The sequence below is a fragment of the Arachis stenosperma genome, chromosome 7 (genome assembly GCF_014773155.1).
Source record: "Arachis stenosperma cultivar V10309 chromosome 7, arast.V10309.gnm1.PFL2, whole genome shotgun sequence".
Classification (NCBI taxonomy): domain Eukaryota; kingdom Viridiplantae; phylum Streptophyta; class Magnoliopsida; order Fabales; family Fabaceae; genus Arachis; species Arachis stenosperma.
Window position 1 is genome coordinate 84,211,113 of NC_080383.1, and position 6,824 is coordinate 84,217,936.

Genomic DNA, 6,824 nt, shown 5'->3' on the forward strand with positions numbered 1-6,824 from the left:
GATCTCCTGTACCAGGGAGTCAATGATATCAACACACATGCAGTCTTTTGATGTGTCTGGGTGCTTCATTGCTTCAATAGCATTCAACCTAAACTCATCCTCATTGACTCTCAGGGTTACTTCCCCTTTTTGGACATCAATGAAGATTCGTCCAGTTGCTAGGAAAGGTCTTCCTAGAATGAGAGTTGCACTCTTGTGCTCCTCCATTTCCAGCACTACAAAGTCAGTGGGAAAGGCAAATGGCCCAACTGTGACAATCATGACTTCAATCACGCCTGATGGGTATTTAATGGAGCCATCAGCAAGTTGAAGATATATCCTGGTTGGTTTGACCTCTTCAGTCAAGCCAAGCTTTCTGATAGTGAATATAGGGATTAGGTTGATACTTGCCCCAAGATCACATAGAGCTGTCTTGGTATAGGTACCCTCTAATGTGCATGGTATCATAAAGCTTCCAGGATCCTTAAGCTTCTCTGGTAAGCTCTTTAAAATGATTGCACTGTATTCTTCAGTGAGAAAAACTTTTTCAGTTTCTCTCCAATCCTTCTTATGACTTAAGATCTCTTTCATGAACTTAGCATAAGAGGGTATTTGCTCAAGTACCTCTGTAAACGGAATCTTGATTTCATGAGTCCTGAGATAGTCTGCAAAGTGGGCAAATTATTTATCCTATTTCGCTTGGCGGAGTTTCTGAGGATAAGGTATTTTGGCTTTGTATTCTTCAACCTTGGTTGCTGTAGGTTTATCTCCTACAGAGGTGGGTTGAGAAGCCTTCTTGAGGAAGTTATTATCAGCACTTGCAAGTGTCTGACCCCTCATAGGAGTTTGAACGCCAGGATTGGGGGCTGGATTGGCGTTTAACGCCAGATTCCCTCCCTTTTCTGGCATTTGAACGCTAGAACTGAACATGGGTTTGGGCATTTAACGCCAATTTTTCTCCCTTTTCTGGCGTTTGAACGCCAGAACTGGGCGTCCACTGGGCGTTTAATGCCAGTTTTTCACCCTTTTCTGGTGTTTGAATGCCAGAATCATTCCTCTCTGGGCTCTTACTGTCCTCAGAGAGATTTTGGGTAGCAGTCTGCTCATCGTCTATTATTTGTTCTTTTCTTGGGTTTTTGCTGCTTTGAGCTGAGGTATTCAATATTTTTCCACTCCTTAATTGAACTGCTTGGCACTCTTCTGTTATCTGTTTTGATAACTGCTGTCTTGTCTGGTCAAGTTGTGCTTCCATGTTCCTGTTAGCATCCTTAGTATCTTGTAACATCTCTTTAAATTATGCCAACTATTCTGTCAGATAACATAAATGCTGATTGATTTCAGTAACTTATTCTAGAGGACTAAGTTCAGTGGATACTGCCTTAGCCTCTTCTTTTTGGAGGACTCACTACTCAAGTATAGATACTAATTTCTAGCAACTGTATCAATGAGCTCTTGAGCCTCTTCAATTGTTTTTCTCATGTGTATAGATCCACCAGCTGAGTGGTCTAGAGATATCTGAGCCTTTACTGTAAGTCCATAGTAGAAAATGTCTAACTGCACCCATTCTGAAAACATTTCAAAGGGGCATTTCCTTAGCATCTCTCTGTACCTCTCCCAGGCGTTGTAAAGGGATTCATTATCCTCTTGTTTGAAGCCTTGGACGTCCAGCCTTAGCTGTGTCATCCTCTTAGGAGGGAAATATTGATTCAGGAATTTGTCTGACAACTGTTTCCATGTTCTTATGCTAGCTTTAGTTTGTTTATTTAACCATCTCTTAGCTTGGTCTTTTACAGCAAATGGAAACAGTAATAATCTGTAGACATCCTGATCTACTTCCTTATCATGTACTGTGTCAATAATTTGTAAGAACTGCGCCAGAAACTCAGTAGGTTCTTCCTGTGGAAGACCGGAATACTGGCAATTTTGCTGCACCATGATAATGAGTTGAGGATTCAACTCAAAACTACTGACTCCAATGGAGGGTATATAGATACTACTCCTATATGAAGTAGTAGTGGGGTTAGTATATGACCCCAGAGTCCTTCTGGACTGTTCATTTCCACTTAGGTCCATGATGGAGAAAGGGAGATGATGTGGATTTATTTTATTTATTTTATTATATTTATTTAAAAAAATTTCGAAATAATAAAATAAAATAAAATAAACTAATATGAAAAAAAGAGAGAATTGATAATATTTTATGAGGATTTTTGAAAAAGTGAGGAGAGAGAAAGTGGTTAGGTTGTTTTTGAAAAAGATATGATTTGAAAAATTTTGACCAAGTCAACCCAAGGGATTCGAAAATTATGAGCAATTAAAGGAAAATATATTTTTTTGATTTTTGAATTTTATGAGGAAAGAGAAAAACATATAAAAGACACAAGACTTAAAATTTTTAGATCTAATGCTCCTTGTTTTTCGAAAATTTTGGAGGGAAAACACCAAGGAACACCAAACTTAAAAATTTTAAGATCAAAACACAAAGAAGATTCAAGAGCAACTTGAAGACTCACAAGAACAATAAGAACAAAATTCAAAGACTCAAGAACACAAAAAAAGAACACCAAACTTAAAACTTTTAGAAAACTAAAAATAAATTTTCAAAAAATTAAAGAAAAATAACAAGAGAATACCAAACTTAAAATTTGGCACAAGATTTAATCAAAGAAAAATTATTTTTGAAAAGGTTTTAAAAGGAAGATACCCAATTACCAAGAACACAAGCACAACGCTCTAGCCAACTGAGCTATAAATTTAACATGTTTTAAAAAGATATTTTTAATATATATAATTTTTTTTTGAAAACTAATAATTTGAAAATGCACAAGAAAAACAAGAAAAGACACAAAACAAGACAAACTAAAGATCAAACAAGAAAAATAGCAAGAACAACTTGAAGATCAAGCAAGAACAATGAACACAAACTCGAAAATTTAAAGGAAAATAAAAACATGCAATTGACACCAAACTTAAGATATGAAACTAAACTCAAACAAAAGACTCAAAGAAAAATTAAAAACTAATAAAGAAAAATAATATTTTTGAAAGATTTTTAAAAAGAATAATAAAAGATGCAATTCTAGTGACTCTAAACCAAAAAGGATAAATTTTTCCTAATCTAAGTAACAAGATAAACCGTCAGTTAGTCAAACTCGAACAATCCCCGGCAACGGCGCCAAAAACTTGGTGCACGAAAATTACACTCACACTATGTAATTTCGCACAACTAACTAGCAAGTGCACTGGGTCGTCCAAGTAATACCTTACGTGAGTAAGGGTCGATCCCACGGAGATTGCCAGCTTAAAGCAAGCTATGGTTATCTTATTATTCTTAGTCAGGATATCAATAGTGGTTCTTAGTTTAAAATGTAAAAAGTGAAAGAGCATGAAATGAATACTTGTTACGCAGTAATGGAGAATGAGTTGGAGTTTTGGAGATGCTCTGTCCCTTAAATTTCTGCTTTCCTACTGTCTTCTTCTTCACGCATGCAGGTCTCCTTCCATGGCAAGCTGTATGTTGGTGGATCACCGTTGTCAATGGCTACCAACCGTCCTCTCAGTGAAAAGGGTCCATGTACATGGCTAATCATCTGTTGGTTCTCACTAATGTTGGAATAGGATACATTGATCCTTTTGCGTCTGTCACCATGCCCAGCATTCATGAGTTTGAAGCTCGTCACAGTTATCCCTTCCCGGATCCTACTTGGAATACCACAGACAAGGTTTAGACTTTCCGGATCTAAGGAATGCTACCAATTAATTCTAGCTTATACCACAAAGACTCTGATCTCACATATTTGAATGCTCTGTTGTCAGGAGAGGCAGTCAAACTCGTGAGCCAGGAACCCATGAGACTTCCATTCAATCTAAGGTAGAATGGAAGTGGTTGTCAGGCACGCGTTCATATGTTGAAAATGGTGATGAGTGTCATGGATCATCACATTCATTATGTTGAAGTGCGAATGAACATCTTAGTATAGAAACAAGCGTGATTGAATAGAAAACAGAAATAATTTCATTAATTCATCGAGACACAGCAGAGCTCCTCACCCCCAACCATGGGGTTTAGAGACTCATGCCGTCAAAGATACAAATTCATATGTAAAATATCATGAGGTACAAAATAAATCTCTAAAAGTAGTTTTTATACTCAACTAGTAACCTAGGTTTACAGAAAATGAGTAAACTAAGATAGATAGTGCAGAAATCCACTTCTGGGGCCCACTTGGTGTGTGCTGGGGCTGAGCATTGAAGCTTTCACGTGCATAGGCTATTCTTGGAGTTAAATGCTAGTTTATAACCTATTTTTGGCGTTTAACTCTGGCTTGTAACTTGTTTCTGGCATTTAACGCCAGAATAGGGCGGAAAGCTGGCGTAGCCCTAGATGTCTACTTTTCAACGCAATTGAGAGTGCACCATTTGGACACATGTAGCTCCAAAAATGCCATTTCGAGTGCAGGGAGGTCAGAATCCAATAGCATCTGCAATCATTTTTCAGCCTCTAAATTAGATTTTTGCTCAGGTCCCTCAATTTCAGCCAGAAAATACTTGAAATCACAGTAAAACACACAAACTCATAGTAAAGTCCCGAAATGTGATTTTTGCATAAAAACTAATAAAAATATACTAAAAAGTAGCTAGATCCTACTAAAACCTATATGAAAATACCCCCAAAAAGCATATAAAATATCCGCTCATCAGGGGTCCACAGATCCTGAAGTGTCAAGGATTTCTCATCCCTGCACCTTTCTGGCATTTAAACGCCCTCTATGTGCCATTTCTGGCATTTAAACGCTAGTCTGTTGCCTTTCCTGGCTTTAAACACCAGTATGTCTGCCAATTATGGCGTTTAATGCCCAGAATGCTGCCAGACTTGGCGTTAAACACCCATTCTGCTATCCTTACTGGCGTTTAATGCCAGCCAGACACTAGACACCCTTTTCTGGCGTACAACACCAGTCTGGGTGCCAATTCTGGCATTTAACGCCCAGAAGAAAACATAAACTAATAATGGAAACTAGAATGAAAAAGTAATTAACATAGATAAATAAAATTGGGTTGCCTCCCAACAAGCGCTTCTTTAATGTCAATAGCTTGACAGCAAGCTCTTATAGAGCTTCATAGACACTCAGAGCATGATGGTGGCCTCCCAACACCAAACTTAGAGTTTGAATATGGGGGCTCTGCATGACTCTGTATTGAGAGAAGCTTTTCATACTTCCTTTCCATGGTTACAGAGGAAGATCCTTGAGCCTTAAACACAAGGTAGTCCTTATTCAGTTGTAGGACTAACTCTCGTCTGTCCACATCAATCACAGCTCTTGATGTGGCTAGGAAGGGTCTTCCAAGGTTGATGGATTCATCCTCATCCTTCCTAGTGTCTAGGATTATGAAGTCAGCAGGGATGTAAAGGCCTTCAACCTTCACCAAGACATCCTCTACAAGTCCATAAGCCTGTTTCATTGATTTGTCTGTCATCTCTAGTGAGATTCTTACAGCTTGTACCTCAAAGATCCCTAGTTTCTGCATTACAGAGAGTGGCATGAGGTTTATACCTGACCCCCAGGTCACACAGAGCCTTCTCAAAGGTCATGGTGCCTATGGCGCAAGGTATTAAGAACCTTCCAGGATCCGGTTTCTTTTGAGGTAATGTCTGCTGAACCCAGGTATTCAGTTCATTGATTAGCAATGGAGGTTCATCCTCCCAAGTCTCATTACCAAATAACTTGGCATTCAGCTTTATGATTACTCCTAGATACCGAGCAACTTGCTCTTCAACAATATCTGCATCCTCTTCAGAGTAAGAATACTCATCAGAGCTCATGAATGGCAACAGCAGGTTCAATGGAATCTCCATGGTCTCTGTATGAGTCTCAGATTCCTTTGGTTCCTCATTAGGGAACTTCTTTTTGGTCAGTGGACGTCCAACAAGGTCTTCCTCACTGGGAATCACTGCCTTTTGCACTCTCTCCAGGTTCGGCCACTTTGGATATAGTTATGGCCTTGCACTCTCTCTTTGGATTCTCTTCTGTATTGCTTAGAGTTTCAGTAACTCTTTTACTCAGCTGACCCACTTGTGCCTCCAAATTTTTTATGGAGGACCTTGTTTCAGTCATGAAACTGAGAGTGGCCTTAGATAGATCAGAGACTATGGTTGCTAAGCCAGAGAGGCTCTGCTCAGAATTCTCTGTCTGTTGCTGAGAAGATGATGGAAAAGGCTTGCTATTGCCAAACCTATTTTCTCCCACCATTATTATTATTAAAGCCTTGTTGAGGCTTCTATTGATCCTTCCATGAGAAATTTAGATGATTTCTCCATGAAGGATTATAGGTGTTTCCATAGGATTCTCCCATTTAATTCACCTCTTCCATTGCAGGATTCTCAGGGTCATAAGCTTCTCCTTTAGAGGAGGCTTCTCTAGTACTGCCGGATGCAGCTTGCAATCCAGTCAATTCTAAGAAATCATGTTAACTTGCTGAGTCAATATTTTATTCTAAGCCAATATGGCATTCAGAGTATCGATCTCAAAAACTTATTTCTTCTGAGTCATCACATTACTCACAGGATTTCTTTCAAAAGTGTACATGAACTGATTATTTGCAACCACCCTAATGAGTTCCTGAGCTTCTGTAAGGGTTCTCTTCAGATGAAGAGATCCACCAGAAGAGTGGTCCAATGACATATTGGACAGTTCAGACAGACCATCATAGAATATATCTAAGATGCTCCATTCTGAAAGCATGTCAAAAGAACACCTTCTAATCAATTTCTTGTATCTTTCCCAAGCTTCATAGAAGGATTCACCTTCTTTCTGTCTGAAGGTTTGGACATCCACTCTAAGCTT

At 38.8% G+C, this 6,824-nt stretch overlaps 1 non-coding gene across 1 annotated transcript; it reads left to right on the forward strand.

Annotated features, from left to right (window-relative positions):
- Window positions 1–6,716: 6,716 nt before the first annotated feature.
- Window positions 6,717–6,824, forward strand: LOC130942706 (small nucleolar RNA R71). The gene has a single exon (XR_009071267.1). It is a non-coding gene; the product is annotated as a small nucleolar RNA R71 (small nucleolar RNA).